This window comes from Engystomops pustulosus, chromosome 6 (genome assembly GCF_040894005.1).
Source record: "Engystomops pustulosus chromosome 6, aEngPut4.maternal, whole genome shotgun sequence".
Taxonomy (NCBI): Eukaryota; Metazoa; Chordata; class Amphibia; order Anura; family Leptodactylidae; genus Engystomops; species Engystomops pustulosus.
The window spans coordinates 113693897-113719283 of record NC_092416.1 but is presented as its reverse complement, the minus strand read 5'-3'; the positions used below and the strand labels follow the sequence as shown (position 1 = coordinate 113719283).

General features: G+C 44.6%; 1 protein-coding gene across 1 annotated transcript in view; it reads left to right on the top strand.

Moving 5' to 3' along the window:
* Positions 1-15310: 15310 nt before the first annotated feature.
* RIPOR3 (RIPOR family member 3) overlaps positions 15311-25387 on the top strand; it is a 195464-nt gene continuing 185387 nt past the window's right edge. The window contains exons 1-2 of the mRNA XM_072110623.1: positions 15311-15436; positions 19714-20114. The gene's annotated coding sequence lies outside the window, so the exon portion shown is untranslated. The remainder of the gene's footprint in view (positions 15437-19713; positions 20115-25387) is intronic.

Genomic DNA, 25387 nt, shown 5'->3' with positions numbered 1-25387 from the left:
TGTACATGTGTCAGGATGCATTTAGAGATCCCTAGTGGTACCAAAACAGAGGGGACCCCCAACAATTATCACCATTTTTTACATGCATTTGGAGAGCTCTAGTCGTATAAAACAGTGGGAAACCCGAAAAGTGACCCCAATTGTTGAATGTACACCCCTTGGAGAATTTAGCAAGGATAATATGTAATGTAGTGTAATACAGATGGTGAAATGAGCATTTTGAACATACAGGTGGTTTCCAAATATGACGTGTAATGGGTGCCCAAGATGAAAATAGCAATTATTTCTGGAAAGTTCAGTCCCCATTATGTGAAGCCCGTTATGTGGTGCCCATTACATAACGCCCGGTTTGTGGCACTGCCAAATGTCAAATAAATTATAAAGGATTACAAAGGATGTGCTAACAAATCCAAAGACTTGGAGGGGAAATACAAAACCTAAATAAAAAACATAAAACCCACAAGTGACCCTAGTCTGCAATTTGACCTAATAGTTGTTACAATAATTCCTTAAATGAATTTACAACAAAGGTTGGATGTGAATTGTGAATGCGTTGCTTATAAGGAGGTGGAATATACCAGGGGACAACAATTGTGTCACTCTGGAGTTCTCGCAGGTCTCGTAGTAGTGTTAATCCTAACTGCTCTTTTGGACTCTTTTCTGAGTCCTTCCTATAGAAGCAGCAGAATTCCCTGGGAACATGCTGTTCTGGCAAAACCCAGGGGACATTAATCCAGAGGCACTGGGGCCCTGTCCTTCTTGTTTAAATATTAGTTTCCTGATATCTTCCTCTTGAAGATCAAGAAATGTTACGGCCTGACCTGCACAGTGGAACAGTGCGTAAGAGTTGTACAGCATCATCTGTATAATGTACACGGCCAGCACATTTGTGCCATATTTTCGTTTTCCATAGCGTGCTGTACGTCTGACAGATCAAAACCACCCATGTATTTATTGTGGCTTGGGGGTCAGAACAAGGACATTGCTTTTGTCCTTATATTTGACCAAATATATCAGAACCATGTTCTGATTGCTGAGCGCCTTGATCTCCCCCTTTCTAACCGGTTGCCTAACAAGGGTTCCAGGGGAGCTCTATGGTTTTTGCATACAGTTCCGCCACACGCTACAGAACCTCTGGAACTGAGTGTGGGAATAGGGGAACGCTGGGATAAAAGTTATCCACATACAAGTGGTAACCCTTATCCAGCAGTGGATGAAAAGATCGGCCAAGCGGAGCTCTCTGAGAGATGGCATGATGCCACCAGACATGGCCCCACCACTGATGATTGGTGCTGTCCTAGACAGCAACAATTATCGGTGAGTGTCGCTCTTATTCACCCCAGTGATGCCCATTGTGACGAATATTGCAGCTATTGGCTGGTCCAGATCGACCTGCCAATAGAGGCAAACATGAACAGAGGGGGGCAGCGAAACCCCTCTGGACTGTGAGGCAAAAATCACTGGCTTTCAGGCACAGCAGACACCTTGCCCCGATCACCGTATCTACAGACATGGTGATCGGTATTACAACGATCATGAACTGGTTGTGGGGGGACCCCTCTGGTCCATAGAGCAGGATGGATGGCCTGTGTTAAACTGTGTCTGAACCGTGTTGGCAAGTCACTACCCGCCGCACCATTCTATGACATCCGGGAAGGGGTTTGTCACGGCCGCACCAGCGATCCTCGGTGCGGATCGCGGGTACACCCATGCCCTTCCGTGTGGCACGGCCCGGACTTACCTCTCCAATGCTCCTGCTTCCCGACTAGGCCGCATCCTTGCTCTAGGCCACGCGCACGCCAGCTTTCCTAGCCTTAAAGGGCCAGCGTCCTCCTGATTGGCGCTGGCTAATCTGGCTCACCCTTATAATCCAGCACCTTCCTTCCTGCCTTGCTGGATCTTCTCCTAGGATCTTCCAGGGTTTCCAGACCTAGCTTCCTAAAGCTGCTCCTAAGGAAGAGAAAGCCCCTTAACGTTTCCAGACGCTCTCCTGTCTCCAGCATTCCCAGGCGTTGTCCTGTCTCCAGAGTTACCAGATGCTCCTGGTGGCTCCTGTGTTCCCAGCGTTCCCAGACGTCTCCAAGCCACCAGCTCTCCCCCAAGGACCTGTCCGTTCCTGTTCGCCTGGGTCGTGTGCCAGCTGCCTGCTTGCCTGCCGTGAGTTCCAGCTCATCCTTCCAAGCTGTACTCCTGCTCTCATCCAAGGCTCAGACTGTGTCCTGCTACCCCTGTTTCCCTGGCTGCCACTGTGGACCTGGTCGCAATCGTGGAACAACAATGTGGCACTCCGCCGCAGCGTGACCATTCCGCTCTGCGGCGGGCTCTGGTGAAGACCAGGTGCCACTTAGACTCCAGTCCCGGGTGTCGGCTAGTACCATCTCCCCCGGTGGTCTGACAGCTAGCTCCGCGGCCCTGCGCCTGGTCAGAGCTCGCTCTGTGTGGATAATGTTTTCTGCCATAGCCGTGACAGCTCGCAGCTCCCGGCAGAGAACATTATGCAGGACGGGGTGGGGCGTCGGGCGGGTCTTAGTGACACAGCCCTCCACAGCACAGCATGGTACCTGTTGTACGTCACAGGGCGGGTCTTAGTGACGCGGTCCTCCTGCACAGCATGGTGTGTTCCTGACGGGGTGGGGCAGCAGGCTCTCATTACTGACACGCCCCCGGCAGAACATGTTATGTGGGGCGTGCTAGGGCAGCAGACTGGCTTCAGTGAAGCGGCTCCCAGTACCGGTGTTCAGTGTGTAGCGCTGCTAAGCAGCAGCGCTGTATACACTGACGCTCAATGTACAATGCTGCTACTTAGCAGCGCTGTACACAGAGGTCCCGCCAGTATCCTCCCCATACAGTGCTGTCTGGTGCATATAACAGTGCTCCCACTCATTCTGAACCTATGGTAAGTTGAATCACATTCTCATTATAAATGTCATAATTATATGATAAGTATGCACTAAACTCCACCCCTCCAAAACCCCACCCCACATGACCAAAGCCCCGCCCCCACCGGACCATGGAAAACTGGTCTAGCTTAAAGCCGGTCCCTGGTGCAAAAAAGGTTGGGGACCTCTGGTCTAGAGGGTCCACTGGTTCACAGACTCCTCCTTCCGGACTTTTCACAGAGACTTTCCTCCCTGGTACTCCCAAGTACCTTCCGTTGTCTGTGTACCGTTACAGGGTTTATAGGCTATACAAGCTTTATTTATTTCTTTGGCAATATGGACAAATAAGGGCTTATTTTTTTCTGCAAGAAGAGCTGCACTGTAAAAAAAAATTGAATTTTAGTGGGTCTTTAGCTTATTGATTAGATTTTAATAACTCTTTACGTGTGGAGGAAAATAAAATCATGAATTCTTGTTTTGGATTTTTAGCATTTTTTGAGGGGAGCGTTCATAGTAGCATAAAATTATTATATTATCTTTATTTATTGATCTTTATTCTATTGAGATATCTTTATGGTGATACCTCATTTATATAATTTTATTTACATTTTATTTCTATTTTATTTACATTTTATTGAAAAAAAACTAGAATAGAAAAAATTGCATTTGTTTAAATACAGCTATTTTTACAGCGGCATTACTTTTGTACTTTTTTGGTTGACGGAGCAGGTTGTAGGCTTATTCTTTGCATTCCAAATTGTTCTTTTCAGTGGTATCATTTTGGTGCTTGTAACTTTTTTGGATCACTTTTTAGAACATTTTTTTGTAAAGCAATTCCATAAAAATTTTAGTTTTTTTGGGATTTTTTTTGTACCTCGTTCACCGAGCGGGTCCAATTATGATAATGATTCATTGTACAGATTTTTACGGACGTGGAAATACCAAATAAGTGGGTTTTTTTTTAGTGATTTTGTGTTTTTTGTACTTTATTACTTGTTGTTTGGGGGACTTTCACTTTCTTTTATTATTTAATTTTACTTTAAACTTTATTTATTGTTTTAACTTTTTTTTTTTTTCTTTACCTGACATGTTAGCTTGAACAAGTGATCTTCTGATTCAGATTCAGCTTACACAGTGTAATACAGATGTATTGCACTGTGTAATGTACTGCGAACTGCGCATGCTCAGTGTATTACATCAGAAACGTTTGGGGAAGGGAAAGGATTCTTTTTTTCCTGGGGGGGGCTGTATATATTTATATGGGGCCAGATTTCAGCTGGGGGTATACAGGATATTACTAAGCTGGGGGGTCTGTATATGGGATACAGTATATTACTCAGCTGGGGCTGTATATGGGATACAGTATACAGGCAGTCCCCGGGTTACATACAAGATAGGGTCTGGAGGTTTGTTCTTAAGTTGAATTTGTATGTAAGTCGAAACTGTATATTTTATAATGGAAGTTCTAGACAATTTTTTTTCTTTTGCCCCAGTGACATTTGGAGTTTCAAAATTTTTGGTGTAATTGGACCAAGAATTATCAATAAAGCTTCATTACAGACCCCGTACAGCTGATCATTGCAGTCTGGGACTATATTAAAGCATCCAGAGAGATTCACCAGAGGTCACATGGGGCAGAGGGATCCGTCTGTAACTATGGGTTGTCTGTAAGTCGGGTGTCCTTAAGTAGGGGACCGCCTGTATTACTAAGCTGGGAGGGCTGTATATGGGAGAACAAATATGGCTGAAAAAGTTTTCATGTGTCAGGATGCGCGGGTGCTTGCTCTCCGACTCTCTAAGATTTAAAGTGCCAGCGTCCTCCTGATTGGCGCTCATACTTCCGGCTCTGCTATGTAATCCGGCGGGGAATGATGGGAGAGCTGGATCTTCAGCCATTTCCTGTGAAGTGAAATCCCTCCAGTGTTCCTGCATTTCCAGTGTTCCTCTGTGTTTCAGCTCGCCTCAGGCGGCAGAATGCAGAGCCCTTTAAAGTGCGGCGAAATTTGCCGCTCTAATGTGGACGATTCAGTCACCCGTTGATGCCTGAATCGCCAACCAGATAAATAAATTGCACCTGTCTCTTTAAGACCCGGAATAAAGTCCTTCTGATGGAAAATATTATCATCTACAAGGCACTAGATGCCACTAATGACTCCCAGAACCTGTAGTCAGTCACACAGTGTCAGTGAGCCTGTTTTGGGGGAATGTCAATTGTTAGTAAAGTTTCCCACATTTACTAAACAGGGAGCAGGCAATGGAACAGGAGTAGGGTGGGGGGCACCATTTTAATATTCGCCTCAGGCAGCAAATATGCTAGAATCGGCCCTGAGTAGCCGCTTTAGAAAATGTACATATTGGGGTAATAAAAGTTATTAAAAAGGAAGTGACAACCACCAACAGGCATACTCTCCAATGCTACTTGATAAGTTATACCATGTTGTTGTTTGTTACTGGGTGAATGGCCTTCAAGTAAAACTGGTGGTAAAAGACTCTTGTGACACATCTCTGGAATTTCCTGCTGAACACAGCAAAACAGGCACGTTTATCACTGTTGCAGTGCTGGACAGATGTCTTCCCGTAATCACATGGACCAAATGTACATTGCTTTCTGCTTAGTGATAATAAACATCACATTTAGTAACACATCACATCACATTTAGTAACACATTGTACAACTGGATGACTAATTGTAGCATAAATTAAAAGTTATCCCTAATGTTATGTGACCTGAGTTGTAGAGTAGCTGGTTGTCAGTGGGACGGAACTGATTATAGACTAATGGAGAGGGCCCTCATCAATATTTTTTGTTTCTTGAAGACGCACATATAACAGGCTGATAACAGCACAAAAATACTGCTGTCTGCGGCCTCTGCATGACTAAGGTGCCACCTGTGTCATAGAGAGGATGCGGGGAGAAGTTACTTGTGTGAGACAAGTGTGGGCCGAGAAGGAGGCTGCAGGAATTACCGTATATACTTGTGTATAAGCCGAGTTTTTCAGCACAAAAAATGTGCTGAAAAACGTCCCCTCGGCTTATACACGATTCAATACAATTCAGTCAGTCAGTAAAAATTACTTTAAAAAAAATAAACTTATATACTCACCCTCCGGTGGCCCCGATGCCCAGCGCTGCTCCCCCGATGTCCGCGCGGCTCGTCTTCAGGCTTCTGCGCCCGTCTTCTTTCTTCTGCAGGGTGCCGAAGACGGGCGCAGAAGCCTGAAGACGAGCCGGAGGGTGAGTATATAAGTTTATTTATTTTTTTCATGCTGGGATGGCTGTATACTACACGGGGCAGGGTGTATACTACTGGGGGCAGGCTGGGCTGGGCTGTATACTACACGGGGCAGGCTGGGGTGCTGTATACCCCGTGGGGGCAGGCTGTATACTACACGGGGCAAGCTGTATACTACTGGGGGCAGGCTGGGCTGGGCTGTATACTACACGGGGCAGGCTGGGGTGCTGTATACTACTGGGGCATGCTGTATACTACTTGGGGCAGGCTGTATACTACTGGGGGCAAGCTGTATAATACTGGGGGCAGGCTGAGATGGCTGTATACTACTGGGGGCAGGCTGTATACTACTGGGGGCAGGCTGTATACTACTGGGGGCAAGCTGTATACTACTGGGGGCAGGCTGTATACTACTGGGGGCAGGCTGTATACTACTGGGGGCAGGCTGTATACTACTGGGGGCAAGCTATATACTACTGGGGGCAGGCTGTGGTGGCTGTATACTACTGGGGGCAAGCTGTATACTACTGGGGGCAAGCTGGGCAAGCTGTATACTACTGGGGGCAAGCTGGGCTGGCTGTATACTACTGGGGGCAAGCTGGGCTGGCTGTATACTACTGGGGGCAAGCTGGGCTGGCTGTATACTACTGGGGGCAGGCTGTATACTACAGGGGGCAGGCTGTATACTATAGGGGGCTGTCTGGCTATATACTGGTGGGGTCTGTGACCAATGCATTTCCCACCCTCGGCTTATACTCGAGTCAATAGGTTATCCCAGTTTTTGGTGGTAAAATTAGGGGCCTCAGCTTATACTCGGGTCGGCTTATACTCGAGTATATATGGTAAGTATTTTGTAAATTAAGTGTTATTTTTTTTACTGGTTTCCGCACTTAGAAATGTGGTAGGGGTTCCTTCGCTATCTAACTAAAGGGCCCCCCGGGCTATCTGACTAAAGGTGGTCTCTGTACTATCTGACTAATGTAGGTATAGAAAGGAAAAAAAGGGGTTGGAGCTGTGCACAGGTGCGCTTATAACCAGTAGCGGAGGAGGAAATATAAAACTAGACTTGATGTAAAACATTTTCGTGTTTTATTTCAGCAGTAAAAGAATACACAGTCAAATGGTGTCCAACCATTGGACTGTCTATTCTTTTACTGCTAAAATAAAACACGAAAAAGTTTTACATCAAGTCTAGTTTTATATTTCCTCCTCTGCTTCTGGTTATAAGTGCACCCCCCATAACAAGAGTATAAGTACAGGCAGTCCTTGGGTTATGTACAAGATAGGTTCTGTAGGTTTGATCTTAAGTTGAATTTGTATGTAAGTCAGAACTCTATATTTATAATTGTAACCCCAGCCAAATTTTTTTTGGTCTCTGTGACAATTGGATTTTTAAAAATGTTGGATTGTCATCAGAACCAGGATTAACAATAAAGCTTAATTGCAGACACCTGTGATAACTGTTATAGCTGTTTATTGTAGCCTAGGGCTAAAGTACAGTAAATTACCAACATCCAGAGGTCTGTTTGTAACTAGGGGTCATCTGTAGGTCGGGTGTTCTTAAAGGGAACCTGTCACCAGGAGACCCATTTTTAGCACTCCCCCAGTATAGCATAGCATACACTGCCAAAGTGGTTTTGTATTAAAAATTGGTTTTACAGAAAAAAAGTTATATTGTACCTTTCATTAGTATCTGCTGTGTGACTGGGCAGTTGCCAAATGGGAGGGTCTCGAAAGGAGCAGTTCCCCCCCCACCCTTGGCAAACAGCTACTCCATGTGACCTTTTCAAATATATGAAAACACCCATCACTTGGCTTAGTGACACCTCCTGCTCCTCTACAGCCAATCCCGAGTGTGGGGAGTTATTCATATATTTGAAAAGGTCATATGTTTCCCAAGGGTGGGGGGGAACTGCTCCTTCCCAGCCCCTCCTGTTGGGCAACTGCCTAGTCACACAGCAGGTACTAATGAAAGGTACAATATAACATATCTTTTTTTCTGTAAAACCAATTTTTTATAGGTCTCCTATCTGAAATATAACTATTTTGACTATTTTGTCCTGCACTCTCTACCATAAATCCAGGGCCTATTTTAGACAAAGTGACATTACTACAGGTAATGCCATTACTACACGTAATGAGAGGAGGACAGATGAGCCTCTTAAAAAATTAGTTACAGGTTTCTGAGAGCCAGACATCTTGCTTGTTTGTGGGTGATCAAATACTTAATTTTCCACCATGATTCCCAAATAAATTCTTTAACAATTAGGCAATGTAATTTTCTGGATTTGATTTTACATTTTCGGTGTCTGAGTGGGTAGCACTTCTGCCTTGCTGCACTGGGGTCCTGGGTTCTAGTCCCGCCCAGGTCAACATATGCAAAGAGTTTGTACGTTCTCTCATGTTTGCGTGGGTTTCCTCCCACACTCCAAAACATACTGGTAGGTTGATTAGATCTAGGTGAGCCCCATTGGGGACAGGGACCAGTTTGGCAAGCTCTGTGCAGCACTGTGTAATCTGTAGGCGCTAAATAAATAAAGGAATTATTATTATTATTACATTTTGTCTCTAATACTTGAGATCTACCAATGATGTAAATTACAGACCCCTCTCATCTTTTTAAGTGGGAGAACTTGCATAATTGGTAGCTGACTAAATCCTTTTTTTCCACACTGTATCAAAAATTTTAGCAGTGGAAAAGTAGTTCTGGCACTCACAGTCTTGCAGTTAGTTTGTCTTTAACCCTTTAAGGACGCAGCCAGTTTATAGCTTAAGGCTCAGCCCCATTTTTTGTAATGTGACGTTGTTTTATATGGTTATAACTTTTGAACACTGTTACTTTTGAACACACAGCGATCCTGGAAACTACAGACCCGTGAGTCTAACTGCTGTGGTGGGGAAAATATTTGAGGGGTTTGTTAGAGATGCTATCCTGGAGTATCTCAATGTGCACAACCTTATAACCGAGCGTCAGCATGGGTTTATGAGAGATCGGTCCTGTCAGACTAATCTGATTGGTTTCTACGAGCAGGTAAGTTCAAGACTGGATCTGGGGGACGCTGTGGATGTTGTATATCTGGACTTTTCAAGTGCATTTGACACCGTGCCACATAAAAGGTTGGTATATAAAATGAGACTGCTGGGAATAGGAGAAAATCTGTGTATTTGGGTAAGTAATTGGCTTAGTGATAGAAAACAGAGGGTCGTCATTAATGGCACATTCTCAGATTGGGTTGAGGTTACCAGTGGAGTGCCACAGGGGTCAGTATTGGGGCCACTTGTTTTTAATATTTTTATTAATGACCTTGTAGTGGGTTTACACAGTCAAGTTTCAATATTTGCAGATGATACTAAGCTGTGTAAAGTAATAAATACTGAGGTCCATAGTTTAGCATTACAGAGGGATTTGTGGAAGCTTGAGGAGTGGGCAGAGAAATGGTTGATGAGATTTAATGTAGATAAATGTAAAGTTATGCACTTGGGCCATGGAAACAAAAAGTATAATTATGTTCTAAACGGTCAATTACTTGGTAAAACTGGAGCTGAAAAGGACTTGGGGCTATTGGTGGATGATAAACTTTAGTGATCAGAGCCAGGCGGCTGCTGCTAAAGCAAATAAAATTATGGGATGTATCAAGAGAGGAATAGATCCTCATGATAAAGACATAGTTTTGCCCTTATACAAATCCCTGGTCAGACCACACATGGAATATTGTGTACAGTTTTGGGCACCAGTGTATAAAAAGGATATAGTAGAGCTGGAACAGGTGCAGAGGAGAGCAACCAGGATTATTAGGGGAATGGGGGGATTAGAATACAATGACAGATTACAAAATTTGGGATTATTCAGTTTAGAAAAAAGACGACTGAGGGGAGACCTCATTACAATGTACAAATACCTGAACGGACAGTACAAGGATCTCTCCAAAGATCTTTTTATACCTAGGCCTGTGACCAGGACAAGGGGGCATCCTTTACACCTAGAGGAGAGGCGATTTTACCATCAACATAGGTTCTTTACTATAAGAGCAGTGAGACTATGGAATGCTCTGCCGCAGGAGGTTGTTATGGCGGACTCTATGTACATGTTCAAGAGAGGCCTGGATGCCTTTCTGGAGAGAAAAATTATCATGGGTTATGGGGATAAAACATTTATCTAATTCTTAAAGGTTGGACTTGATGGACTTGTGTCTTTTTCCAGCCTCATATACTATGTTACTATGTTACATGTTAAACTTCATTTTAGTGATACATTTTGGCTGAAAAGTTTTGAGTTTATTTACAAAAAAAGAAGAAATGACGAATTTTGAAATCATCACGCTTTCAGGCAGATAGATTTGCCACCTAAATAAGTTGCTGAATAACATTTCCCATATGTCTACTTTACATTTTTATAATTTTTAAAATGTCTGGATAATTTATTTTGATGTCACATGGCTTACAAATCGAATATCAGTTTTCTGTATTTTCAGAATGGACTATTTTGGGGATAACTACTTTTTTGAATGAAATTTAACATTTTAAAAAACCCTATATATCAACAGATTTTCAAATCTGCACCCCTCAAACTATCAGAAACAACTTTTATGAAGATTGTAAACCCCTTGAAATCTTCATAGTAATCAAAATAGAGGTGAAATTGAGGTCAAATTTTGTTGATTATACATTTATTCAGCCCTAAAATGTACACTTTCCAAAACCTAAAAAGAGGCGGAGCTTATACGCCACTGGATTAATGCGCCTCGGAGGGTCCCAGAAAACGTGGACCCAGTTTATAACTGGGGATCTTCAATTGCACATACCTGGAGGACATCCACACTTTATGGGAGGAGACCTGCCTTTCTTATCATCCTGAGTTTTAGTGCGGACGGACGCCCAAAGTAGAGACTGACAAGTCTGTTCCCAGATGGATTTAAGGTTTTCTACCAACTCTTCCGCAGCAGGAACATCAGCAGTCACAGAGAGAGGTAGGGGTGGACGTGGTTGTCTCCCACACACAACAAAGAAAGGAGCGGCACCGGCAGACTCAGAGTCCAGGGAGTTGTAGGAGAACTCTGCCCATGGGAGCAGAGTGGACCAGTTGTCCTGTCGGACGGAGACAAAATGGTGGAGATAACAGCCTAAGATCTGATTAACCCTCTCAACTTATCCATTAAACTGAGGGTGTTAGGCTGAAGAAAAGTCCAATTTCACCTGGAGTTGGCTTCACAGAGAACGCCAGAACTGGGAAACAAACTGGCCCCCACTGTCAGATACTATATGCAGGGGGAGAGCATGAAGACGGAAGATGTGAGGGAAGAACAGGTTGGCGAGGAGCAGACGGCAGACATGGCAGCAGGACAAAATGGGACATTTGGGAGAACCGGTTGGTTACCACCCAGATGACAGTATTCCCAGAGGAACAGGGAAGGTCCGTGACAAAGTCTATGGTCATGTGAGTCCACAGGCAGCTTGGTATGGGCAACGGCATCAGGGGATCAGCGGGTTTGAGGCGTAATGACTTATTACGAGCACAAGAGGTGTAGGAATCCACAAAATACCGTAAGTCTTGGGCCAGATCCGGCCACCAATAGTAGCGGGAAATGAGGGCTACGGAGCACTGCACCCCAGGATGCCCAGCCACACAAGAGCAATGTCCCCAATTCAAACTCTTCTTCCAAAGGGCAGGTTGGACAAAGGTCTTGCCAGGTTGGAGCTGCCAGAGATCCACTGGAGCGGCCACAACCAGCCGTTCCGGAGGGATAATATGCTGAGGAGCCAGTCCTTCCCCAATAACATCAGAGGCACGGGAGAGAGCATTTGCCTTGATGTTCTTCTCAGCAGGAAGAAAAGGGATCAAAAAATTAAAACGTGAAAAGAAAAGGGACCAGCGGGCTTGTCGTGGATTGAGGCGTTGAGCAGTATGGAGATTCTTGTGGTCAGAATATACGCTGACCGGGTGACGAATACCTTCTAGAAGATAGCGCCACTCCTCCAAGGCAAATTTAATAGCCAGGAGTTCCCGATTTCCTATGGAGTAATTCCTCTCAGACGCAGAGAAGATTTTGGAAAAGAAACCGCAGGTAAGCGTTCGGCCTTTGGGCCCTTTCCGAGTGAGCACAGCGCTAGCGCCCACCGAGGATGCATCAACATTAAGTTGCAACGGTTTGTCTAAATCTGGCCGCGTCAGTACAGGAGCCGTGGCAAAGGCAGACTTCAGTTTTGAGAATGCTTCCTGGGCCGCCGGAGGCCAGAGTCTCTAATAATGGGAGATATGATGGAAGAGAAATGAGGAATGAATTGCTGGTAATAATTAGCAAAACCCAGGAATCTCTGTATGGCACAAAGTCCTACTAGGCAAGGCCACTGAAGTACCACAGACAACTTGGTTAGATCTGTAGGCCTTTATCGGAGATGATGTAGCCAAGAAACGGAAGGCTATTCTGATTTAACTGGCACTTCTCCAGTTTGGCATAGAGACGATTGACCCTGAGGTGCCTAAGAACTTGCCGTACGTGGACTTGATGAGACTCCAGATCAGCAGAGAAGACCAAGATGTCATCTAAGTAGACTACAACACAGGTGTACAGCAGGTCTCTGAAGATCTCATTAACAAATTCCTGAAATACTGCAGGCGAATTGCGCAGTCCAAAGGGTATAACCAGGTTCTCAAAGTGCCTGTCTCGGATGTTAAAGGCAGTTTTCCATTCAACGCCCTCTCGGATGCGGATAATATTATATGCCCCTCGAAGGTCCAATTTAGAGAAGACCTTAGCACCATGGAGGTGGTCAAAGAGTCCTGTGATCAAGGGCAGCAGATTCTTTATCGTCACATTATTGAGTTCCCTATAGTCAACGCAGGGGCGGAAAGATCCATCTTTCTTGGTCACAAAGAAGAAACCAGCACCGGCAGGAGAAGAGGATTTGCGGATGAACCCCTTATGTAGATTCTCCTTGATATTGGCCGACATGGCCGCAGTTTCGGGTACGGACAGCGGGTAAACTCGACCTCGTGGAGATGATGTGCCCGGTAGCAGCTCTATAGGGCAATCGTATAGATGATGCGGTGGTAAGGTCTCCGCTTGCTTTTCAGAGAAGACATCAGCATAGTCCAGATAAGCAGCGGGTAGACCCTCCAGAGACTTGAGAGACGAGGAGGAGGGCATAGTAGATACTGGATGGAGAGCCATGAGACAGTGAGACTGGGACATAGGAACACAGCAATGCAGAAACACAGCAACACAGGAACACAGCAACACGTTGGAACTCTGGCAACACAGGAACACGAAGGGACTCTGGTAACATAGGAACACGGAGGGATTCTGGTAACACAGGAACACGTCAACACAGGAACACGACTACACAAGGCAGGATAGACAGGAACACACAGGAATGCTGGAGGCACAGAGGCCACAGAGACTGCCGCTGGTGACAGGAGAGGTGAGTTCTCCTGTGTATTGGGTCCGGGGGTACACGGAGGTACACAGGTGCGCCTGCGACCCGGGATATTTTTCCAGTTTGTTTCTGTTTGACCAGTAAGGGAGGTATTAAGTTTCCAAGATTTTCTTAAAAGTGAAGATAGTTTTCCCCCCAACATGTGTCAGAGGTGTAATGGGTGATAATAGGAAATTTTATATTACCAATCAGAGTAACTTTCTTCATTTGATTTGGGATTTTCTTTAGGCCTTGGTAATACGTTCCAGCTCCCCCAGTGTCTCATTCTCTAGAGTTCTAACATCATTCATAATCTCTCATTGAATTTGGAAATTAGTGTGTTTGCTTCATTTTTACTACAGTTGTACCTCAGTCTAAAAAACTAGCTTATGAATTGTGAAATTGTGAATATGTGTCGGTCTGGACATTTGGGCACTATTTTCTTGAAATTGAGCACAGAAAATTTGTACATTTCTGACCATATTGTCTTGCCATATTTTACCACTTTTCATAATAACTAACTTAAGATGTTGCATCTAACTTAATTTCCTTGAACATTCCAAAAATAAATCAAGATTTACTTCACAAGTATTTAACCCTTTAACAAATGCTGTATTGTCTTTTTATGGCGGCTATTAAGGCCCCTTTCACACTTGTGTTTTTCACACGCGTTTTCTGCGCATGCTTTTGATGCGCAGAACTTGCATTGCACTCTGATCCATTGTAACCAATGGGTCTTTTCAGACTTGCATTTTTTTTTAACGCACACACGCGCTTTTTTTTTTAACGCACCATACAAGTCTATGGAGATGCATCAAAAACACATTGCACTGTGAGACACTTGCAAGTGCAATGCAAGTGCAATGCGTTTTTCATGCATCAATTGCCATAGAAAAGATAGAGCTCAGTCCTGAGTCCATTTCACGCACATTTTCCATCAGAGTGCAATCAGTTTTCAGTCAGAGTTTGTTCAGTGTCTCAGTTTTTCATGCGCGTTTTCAATGCAATTTCAATGCGTTTTTCACACGCAGAAAATGCGCGTGAAATTGACTCAGGACTGAGCTCTATCTTTTCTATGGCAATTGATGCGTGAAAAACGCATTGCACTTGCATTGCACTTGCAAGTGTCTCAGAGTGCAATGCGTTTTTGATGCATCTCCATAGACTTGTATGGTGCGTTTTTCACGCGCGTGACTTGCAAAAGTAGAGCATGTCGAGATTTAAACGCGTGTTAAAAAAACGCGCGTATGTGCATGAACTACGCACGCCCAGAACCTGATCTATCACCCAGCAGTTCCTCCTGGCTGCTCTTTGCTCCCCCCTGCACAGGTCATATACTATTTAGTTAGGATCCTTTTAGCTATCAGCCAATTAACCCCTCAAGCCACCATGACCTTCCCCAACGTTATGGGCAGCAGTGCATAAAGACACCATGTCGTTGCGGAATGTCATGACTTCTGCCCAGGGGCGGACTGGCCATTAACTCCAATGGGAGAAATCTCGGTGGGCCGACCTGTCTGAGTGATCTGGGGCCAGTGGGTGCAGGAGAATGTGACAGACTGGCAGCCTGCACTGCACTATTAGGGAGAGAGCAGCCTCACCTACACTACAGGCAGCCTGTGCACTGTCCTAGGGTCAGCAGCACACAGTCCCATATACGCTGATGCCCCTGTGTGACAGCTGATTAGCAGCTACACGGATCTCTGCACGGCTCCAGGACAGCACTGAGGTCAGGCACAGGGCACTGCTCCGGCCCCTCCTCCCATAACCAGGAAGCAGGAGGCTGCTAGACAGGACGGAGAGGGCTGGGGAGGAACATAAGTGCCATGTACATCTCAGCCCTGCCAGGCACCTGCTTCCCTGCTGATTGATTCTCCCCACAAAGAACTTAGTTCTCTCTCTCCATAAATAGTAAGTGCAGAAATGTGTAAATGTTATTGACATACATATATATGAGTTTATATATATGTGATGTATGTGTATCAGTATGTACTAGTATTTCTGCTGGGGTTGTATGGAGAAAGTTCACAGGCTGAGATCTTTCCATACAATAGAGATCAGCTGTAAAAGTAGTTTAAATTGGCCCCCTTTTCCTAGACCATAAAAATAAACAGTAAAAATCATAAACATGCTAGGTATTGCCATGTCCCAAAATGTCCGATCTATCATATGAATATGATATGATATGATAATATGAAGTTATTGGCCTCAGAATTTGGCAAAATGGATTTCTTTTTTGTACAAGAGATTTACATTGTTTAAAATCTACCAAAACCTAATGAAACCTATAAAAATGTATCCATTTGATCGTACCGACCCAAAGAATAAAAGGCAACGGTCATTCGGAGCACACAATGAAAGACGTAAAAACAGAACCCACAGAAAAAGCTGCAACTGTGTTTTTTTGTCAATTTCACTTGACTTGGAATATTTTACCAGCTTTCTAGTACATTGCGTGGAATACTTAATTGTGCCACTAAAAAGTACAATTTGATCCACAGATAACTAGCCCATAAACATGGGGATGTAATGTTAATGGAAAAATTAAAAAGTTATAGCTTTTGGAATGAGGGGAGTAAAAACAGAATGCAAAAACAAACGGGTGTATATACGGCTCCTGTGCACACTACTGTAGATTAATATTTTTCATGGAAATATTTTGTACATAGGGGCAGTATTATAGCAGTTATATTCTTGTACATAGGGGGCAGTATTATAGTAGTTATATTCTTGTACATAGGGGGCAGTATTAAAGTAGTTATATTCTTGTACATAGGGGGCAGTATTAAAGTAGTTATATTCGCGTACATAAGGGCAGTATTATAGTAGTTATATTCTTGTACATAGGGGGCAGTATTATAGTAGTTATATTCTTGCACATAGGGGGCAGTATTATAGTAGTTATATTCTTGTACATAGGGGCAGTATTATAGTAGTTATATTCTTGTACATAGGGGGCAGTATTATAGTAGTTATGAAAGGGAAACAGGTATAAGCGCTCACACACCTGGACATGTAGTCTGTAATCCAGTCTCCACTCCTCTGGGATGCAAGAGAGCCTAGTCCGCCGGCCACGGACACAAATAGTGAAAATTTAAATGCAAGGAATAGCTCAGCATCAGTAGTAAAAATCCATTCTTCTTTATTTCATTTAAATTAAAAAGTCCATAGCAAAGACCAACGCGTTTAAGGAGAATAATCTCCCTTAATCATGGTAACATTTTGCTCAATGCACAACCATATTTAAAAGAAAAGAGGACTGATATGGGCGGGTACACCCAAGTCTGGACATCACTTCCTCTTTACACAGCAGATACAATTACAGATACACAGTGGATACAATTGTCATTACAATACATTTTATACATTTCATTAGAAAATCATCATAAGGTCTTCCCTAAAATTCATACCTGAGGGGATCCTAGTGTTTAAATTCATAATCCAATAAGCCTCTCTTTTTCTTAATGCTTTTAGCCAGTCACCACCTCTTTCTGGTCGATTAACCCTCTCCACACCAAAGAATTTCAAAAAATTTGTTGTTCTATTGTGTTTTTCTACAAAGTGCTTTGTCGCCCCTGATATTCCCTTACTTTTCTTTGATACATCCCCTATATGTTCACTTATTCTGTCCTTTATTTTTCTTTTTGTGCTGCCCACATATTTTATGCAACATGCTGTGCATTCAATGACATAAATCGCATAGTCTGAATTGCAATTAATAAATGTTTCAATATCAAAGGATCTGTCATTGCTTTTCACAGTGTTACATTTTTTGGCATATGCGCACATACTGCACCTACTCCCATGACAAGGAAAAAAGCCCTTCTGTGAGAGCCAAATTTTTTGGTTTTTTTGTTCTTTGTAAAGACTAGGGGACACTATGCTTCCAATGGTTCTACCTCGTCTGGCTACAAATTGCACTCCCTCCTTTAAGATAGTTCGTAATTTTATGTCACTATTCAGCATTGGCAGATACTTTTTTACTATATTACACACTTGCCCATAGTTGATGTTAAAATTTGTTGAAAAGGTGATCCTTTCCTTTTTTTTTCTTATTGCACCCTGTTCAGACTCTAATAAAGTGCTTCTGTGAACAGTGTCTATGCGTTTTTTGCTTCCTCAATATGCCATCGCTTGTACCCTCTAGACTTTAAATTTTGGGCTAATTTCTCACATTCTACTTGAAAAACCTTATCTTCAGTACAGTTTCTTTTTAGTCTGTCCATCTGACCTAGTGGGATTGCTTTTATCGTGTGGTTCGGATGACAGCTATCAGCTAGTAAAATTGAATTGACTGTTTGTGGTTTACTGTATGTCTCTGTGAGGATTGATCTGCATTTAGGATCTCCTGTGAGGAACAGATCCAAAAAAGATTTCTTATCCTTTGCCATATCTCCTGTGAACATCAGATTGCAGGAATTATTATTAATATATAGCCTGAATTAACTTATTCTGTCCTCTGGTCCCTTCCAAATAATGAGGATGTCATCCATGAATCTGCCATATCATAGTATATCACCTATAAAAGGGTTGGCAGATTCATAGATGACACCCTCCTCCCACCAGGACATATATAGATTAGATATTGATGGACTAAATTTTGCCCCCCAACGGGGCTCCCTTTGTTTGTAGGAAAAAATCACCATTGAAGCAAAAGTAGTTAGTCTGAAACAAGTGGAATACAGCGGACATAAGAAATTCTTTCAAATTATTATCATACCCACTGTATTATAGTAGTTATATTCTTGTACATAAGGGCAGTATTAAAGTAGTTATATTCGCGTACATAAGGGCAGTATTATAGTAGTTATATTCTTGTACATAGGGGGCAGTACTATAGTAGTTATATTCGTCTATATAGGGGGCAGTATTATAGTAGTTATATTCTGGTAAATATGGGACATTATTATTGTAGTTATATTCTTGTACATAGTTGGCAGTATTGTAGTAGTTATATTCCTCTATATTGTTGGCCAGTATTATAGTAGTTATATTCTTGTACATAGAGGCAGTATTATAGAAGTTATATTCTTGTACATAGGGGACAATATTATAGTAGTTATACTCTTGTACATATGGGGCAGTATTATAGTAGTTATATTCCTCTATATAGGGGGCAGTATTATAGTAGTTATATTTTTTTTACATAGGGGACAGTATTATAGTAGTTATATTCTTGTACATAGGGGGCAGTATTATTGTAATTATATTCTGTTACATAAGGGCAGTATTACAGTAGTTATATTCTTGTACATAGTGGGCAGTATTATAGCAGTTATATCCGATGAAAGGGCAGAATTTTAGTATATTCAACGTGCGTACTGTATAACGCCCATTCCATTCAGCACTGTATAATGCCCATCCCCATGCGCACTGTATAATGTCGTCCCCCAGCCCGCTGTATAAGGCCCATCCCCCTGTGCACTGTATATCGCCCATCTCCCACGCCCTGTATAATGTCCATCCCCCCACGCCCTGTATAATGTCCATCCCCCCCATGCACTGTATAAGGCCCATCCCTCCATGCATTGTATAAGCCCCCCCCCCAAAACTCTACATATTGTGTACTTTCAGCACTGGGTCCCTATGTAGTATAATACGCCACTAAAGTTGCTCTCTTATGCCCTCAGAGCCTGCACATACAGAATTGCAGTTTATTTACATTATCTGCATCTATGAGGTATTTATTTGTATGAAAGGGAAAATATAATACTCCTTAAAAATGATAAGATGAGTATTATTACTCTTCTGGAAAAATTTAGTGCGATTTCTGCACACATACTGTATATACATAGTACAACTAGCTCCACATACCGTATACTTGTATAATTACAAATACACACATATATTACACACAAGCAGTACATACACCCATCACATACATCCAAACATGAAAAATCTCTACATATGTATATAACACACATTACTGAGCATATATACTGCACATCAGGGGGATTGTTAGTTCCCCAGATGTTTTGGCCTGTGCCCCGGATCAGCGAGGCAACCGGACTGCTCTCCCTACTTTCACTTCTATGTATCTGCGTCTTCTCTGGAAGCTTCACCACAGTGAGAAGGAGACACGGTGAAGTCCTTGCACTGACTACAGTGCTGTAGTGCTATAATGACATTTCTTTATACTAGAAATGATATACAAACTGAACAATCATCTAGTAATTTTTTATCCACAGATGGAAGAGACACAGAAGGCAGATCAGACCTGGGAGGCACAAATCCTCAGCAAAAAGGGGCCCACATCACAGATACTGGTATCCTTCGTACAAAAGGGGTACCAAATGGAACAATGATTTAAAAATGGACCGATTATTAGTGGTAAAGGTGAACTAGAAATCATTAACCTTGAAAGCTGATATTTCTGTTCTTAGTAAAGGGCTTACCTTTTCTCCTACTCACCAATTGGAGAAAATTTGATCTGATCAAAGATGTACAGTATATTTAAGTTGCAGGCAATTGTCATTTCGGATTATGTACCCACAACCAAGCCTAGCTGACAATTTAACATCGGATGATCGAAGAGTCTTTTTAGATCTGATGGAATTACATCAAGCAAATGAGTAAGAGATCTCTACAGGTAAGTGCCAATTTCCAGCACATCTACCATCCCAGATTTCTCCCAACCTTGGGTTAGTCCCTGCCATAAATGTATTTTTTCAAAGTATCGTACGCAATATTAAACAACTATGAGTTGATCGACATAAATGTAAAAATTTCTCAAAGGAGTTACAACAAAGTATATGTAATTTAAAAACAAATGATAATTTATTATAAAGGAGGCAGACGAGAGGGGCAATATAGTTTTATGGCCGATAGACCTTTACACGGCAGAAGCCCAACGCCAACTAAGTAACAAACTGTTTTACTTCCCTGTACCATCAAATCCAACTGATGAATTTAAAGAAAAATTGGATTGATTACTGACATCTGCGATGCAATATGGTCATCAACAAGTAAGAGTTCAATTTTTTTACTACCAAACATCCAGTCATCCCACTGTTTTATTTACTAGTTTTTACTATTTTTTTGTAGATTGATTTTGGCCGGTATTGGGGGAATTTGTGAAAAACCTTGTACTTACATAGACTTTTATTTGCAACCTATGGTTCTGTCTGTGTCCTCTTATGTTTGTGATGCCATAAACTCTGTCACTAAACTGGAAAACGTTGTTCTGCCAATGAATACCTATATTGTCATCCCTTTATACTAATATTATATTACACATTCTGATGCCATTTGGGCTGTGGCACATTTTCTTAATACTAACACCACGGGTGACTGTATGCACGATTCTTTTCTTTCAGATTTGCTGGAATTTGTTTTAAAACATTATTATTTTGTTTATGATCATACTTACTATAGGCAGGTATCTGGGACTGCGATGGAAACTTGATGTGCACCGTTATACGCCAACCTTTTTTTGGGATAATGGGAGGAGCTTCCCTATCCCTCATCGTTTTTTCAACCATTTGTGGTTGGTTGGCATCGATTTATCAATGACATCCTCTTTTCCAGCATTTGGTGTTGTTAGGATCAGTGGATCCTCTGGACCACCGCGGGAGATGTAACTAGCCAACACCCGGAACCGGAGCCTAGCGGCACCTGGTATTCACCAGAGCCCGCCGCAAAGCGGGTTGCACTTGCTGCGGCAGGATACCACTAGGTCGTTCCCAGGTGTGACTAGCCCACGGTGGCAGCCGAGGTCGAGGTACCTTAGCAGATGACAAACTCGTAGTCAGGTCCAGGCACAGGGTCAGGGCAGGCGGCAGAGATGCAACGTCGGGTTCAAGTCCGGGGTCAGCAACAGGAGGTCCAGGCAGGTGGGAACGGGAACACAGGCACACAGCAACAGGGAGGAACTCAGGTAACACGGCAACACAGGACTCAGGAACGGGAACACACAGGAATACACTGGAACGCAGGAATACAGGAATACGCAGGAACACAGGAATACTCGCTTGGAAGCTTTCTCTAAGGCTAAGAGGCACAAAGATCCGGCAGGGAATGATGGGAAACAAAAGGTTAAATACAAGACAGGAAATGACCAGTACCAATCACCTGTGCGCTGGCCCTTTAAATCTTGAGACAGTGCGCGCCCTAGGGAGCGGGGCCGCGCGCGAGACCTAGTCCGGACGGGAGCGGGAGCCAGGAGAGGTGAGTGTACAGGAGCGGGACCGGGGCAGCGGAGAGAGGCACAGGTGCACGGGCACGGGTGCCCGTGACAGTACCCCCCCCCTTCGGCCTCCCCCTCTTCTTCTTGGTCCCAAGAAACCTCTGGAGGAGAGTCCGATCAAAAATATTCTCTTCAGGCTCCCAGGATCTCTCCTCAGGCCCGAACCCCTTCCAATCTACAAGGAAGAACCGCTTACCCCTTACGAACTTCATGTCCAGAACCTCCTTGACTTCAAATACATCTGGAGAATCAGCCTCAGGAGCCGGAGGAGGGGATTGCTGGGTGAAGCGGTTCAAGACGACTGGCTTCAGGAGGGATACATGAAAGGAGTTCGGGATGCGCATAGATGGAGGAAGGCGGAGCTTGTATGCCACTTGATTAATGCGCTTGATTACCTCAAAGGGGCCAAGGAACCGGGGCCCAAGTTTATAGCTGGGTATCTTAAGCCGGACGTATCTGGAGGATAGCCATACTTTGTCACCAGGAGAGAAGATAGGAGGAGCTCGACGTCTTTTATCAGCCTGGGTCTTGGTTCGGTCTGTAGCTCGTAGAAGGGACTGGCGGGTTTGGTCCCAAACAGCCTTGAGATCCTGCACCAGATCCTCCACCGCAGGGACAACAGAGGGAGTAGACAGCGGGAGAGGTGGGCGAGGAATACGTCCATAGACCACAAAGAACGGAGCCGAAACAGTAGATCCCGAGTCCAGTGAATTGTAAGAGAACTCAGCCCAAGGTAGAAGGTCAGTCCAATTGTCTTGACGGGCTGAAACGAAGTGGCGCAAGTAGCAGCCCAAAGTCTGGTTCACCCTCTCTACTTAACCATTCGACTGAGGGTGGTAAGCAGAAGAAAAGTCAAGGATGACCTGCAGTTGGTTACATAAAGAACGCCAGAATTTTGACACAAACTGGACTCCTCGATCGGACACAATGTGAAGCGGAAGACCATGCAGACGGAAGATATGTTTGAAGAACAAACTGGCAAGCTGTGGTGAAGACGGAAGACCTGGAAGGGGAACAAAATGGGACATTTTGGAAAACCGGTCCGTCACCACCCAGATGACAGTATTGCCCGAGGAGACAGGCAGATCAGTAACAAAGTCCATTGCCACGTGAGACCACGGGCGACTGGGTATCGGCAACGGGAGTAACAGTCCAGCCGGTTTGAGACGAGAGGCTTTATTGCGGGCACAGGAGGAGCAGGATCCCACAAACTCCCGAACATCTTTGACCAGGTCTGGCCACCAGTAATAGTGGGAGATGAGGGCCAAGGAGCGTTGCACCCCAGGGTGCCCAGCCAGACGAGAAGAATGTCCCCAAGACAGAATCCTCTTCCTGAGAGCAGCTCCACCGGAGCTGCAACAACAAGCTGATCAGGAGAAATTATGTGCCGAGGAACTGGTTCATCTCCAACAACATCTGAAGAATGGGACAGAGCATCAGCCTTTACATTCTTGTCTGCCGGACGAAAATGAATCAGCAAGTCAAAGCGGGAGAAGAACAAAGACCACCGGGCTTGCCTGGGATTCAGGCGCTGGGCTGTCTGGAGGTACAGAAGATTCTTGTGGTCAGTGTACACACAAACAGGATGGAGAGCTCCCTCCAGAAGATACCGCCATTCTTCAAGAGCAAGTTTGATGGCTAATAGTTCTCTGTCTCCAATGGAATAATTTCTCTCAGCTGGGGAAAAAGTCTTGGAAAAGAAACCGCAAGTCAAAGTTCGTCCCTTGGGCCCCTTCTGAGTGAGCACCGCTCCAGCTCCTATGGAGGATGCGTCCACCTCCAGAAGAAAGGGTTTGTCCGTATCTGGCCTAGAGAGTACGGGAGCTGAGGAAAAAGCAGACTTTAACTTGGAGAAGGCCATTTCAGCAGCTGGAGACCAGGCACGTGGATTGGCACCCTTCTTGGTGAGCGCCACGATGGGGGGCACCAGAGTGGAGAAATGGGGAATAAACTGACGGTAATAGTTTGCAAACCCCAGGAACCTCTGTATGGCTCGGAGGCCCTCTGGACGTGGCCACTGAAGAACTGCAGACAGCTTCGCGCGGTCCATCTGGAGGCCTCTGTCGGAAATTATGTAACCGAGGAAAGGAAGGCAGTGCTGGTGAAACAGGCATTTTTCTAACTTGGCATAGAGGTGATTGGCACAAAGTCGACCTAGAACTTGTCGTACGTGTGCCTGGTGGGACTCAGGGTCTGGAGAGTACACCAAGATGTCATCGAGGTAGACCACGACACATGTATAAAGAAGGCCCCGAAAAATGTCGTTCACAAACTCCTGAAAAACAGCAGGAGCATTACACAGTCCAAAGGGCATTACTAGATACTCAAAGTGCCCGTCACGGGTGTTAAACGCCGTCTTCCACTCGTCACCTTTGCGGATCCGGATGAGATTGTAAGCACCACGGAGGTCCAGCTTGGAGAACACCTTGGAACCACGTAGGCGATCAAAGAGTTCTGTAATTAACGGCAGGGGGTAACGTTTTTTTACCGTGATCTTATTCAGCCCACGATAGTCTATACAGGGACGTAGGGAGCCGTCCGTCTTGGTAACGAAGAAGAAACCTGCGCCAGCCGGAGAGGAGGACTTGCGTATAAAACCCCTCTGCAGATTCTCCTTGATGTAGTCGGACATGGCTAGAGACTCAGGTACAGAAAGAGGATAGACACGACCTCTGGGAGGAGTGGCGCAAGGAAGAAGATCCACAGGGCAATCATAGGGACGATGTGGTGGTAGAATCTCCGCCTGCTTCTTGGAGAAAACATCCGAAAAGTCCCGATAACAAGATGGCAGACCCTCCAGAGACTTGGGAGCCAGAGTCGAAGTCCTCACAGGTAGCGGACGGGGAATCTGCATACAACGTGAAGCACAGTTAGGTCCCCAACGGAGGATGTGCCCGGAGGACCAGTCCAGTACAGGGGCATGAAGCTGCAACAAGGGGAGACCCAGCAGTAGAGCAGATGTGCTCTGGGGCAGCACAAAAAAAGAAAGTCTCTCTTGATGTAGGGCACCAACTTGCAGAAGCAGGGGCTCCGTGCGAAACCAGATGGGCACGGAGAGAATCTGACCATTGACCAATAGACAATGGCTTCTCGAGACGAACCACCGGGAAGTGATGCTGAGAGACCAAGGCTGCATCCACGAAGTTCACTGTAGAGCCCGAGTCCAGGAAGGCAGTAACCTGGATCTGGGTACCGGTGCCAACGCTGAGGAGCACGGGAAGAGTCAGACGTGGAGAAGCTGTACTTACACCTAGGGACAGAGGTTCTCCTGTCGGCGTCTTGAACGCTCTTGTAGAGTGAGCCGGGTTCGGTCAACCTGCATGGGTTCCTCAGCAGAAGATTCAGGCGGGACCTGGAGCGGCCTTTGGAAGACTGGCGCCAGGCGAGGAATGCGTCTAACACAGCCTTGGGGATACTCAGAGCGTAGTTCCTCAGCTCGCTCCTTAAACCGAACATCAATTCGAGTGGCCAAGGTGATGAGGTCACTCAGAGTAGATGGAAGATCCCGAGCTGCCAGTTCGTCCTTGACCTGCGCAGAGAGCCCTTTCTTAAATGTAGCGATGAGGGCTGCATCATTCCAAGCAAGTTCAGAAGCCAGGGTGCGGAATTGAACTGCATACTCTCCGATGAGTTGCCCTGACGCAAGTTCAACAATGCGGACTCTGCAGAGGAGGCTC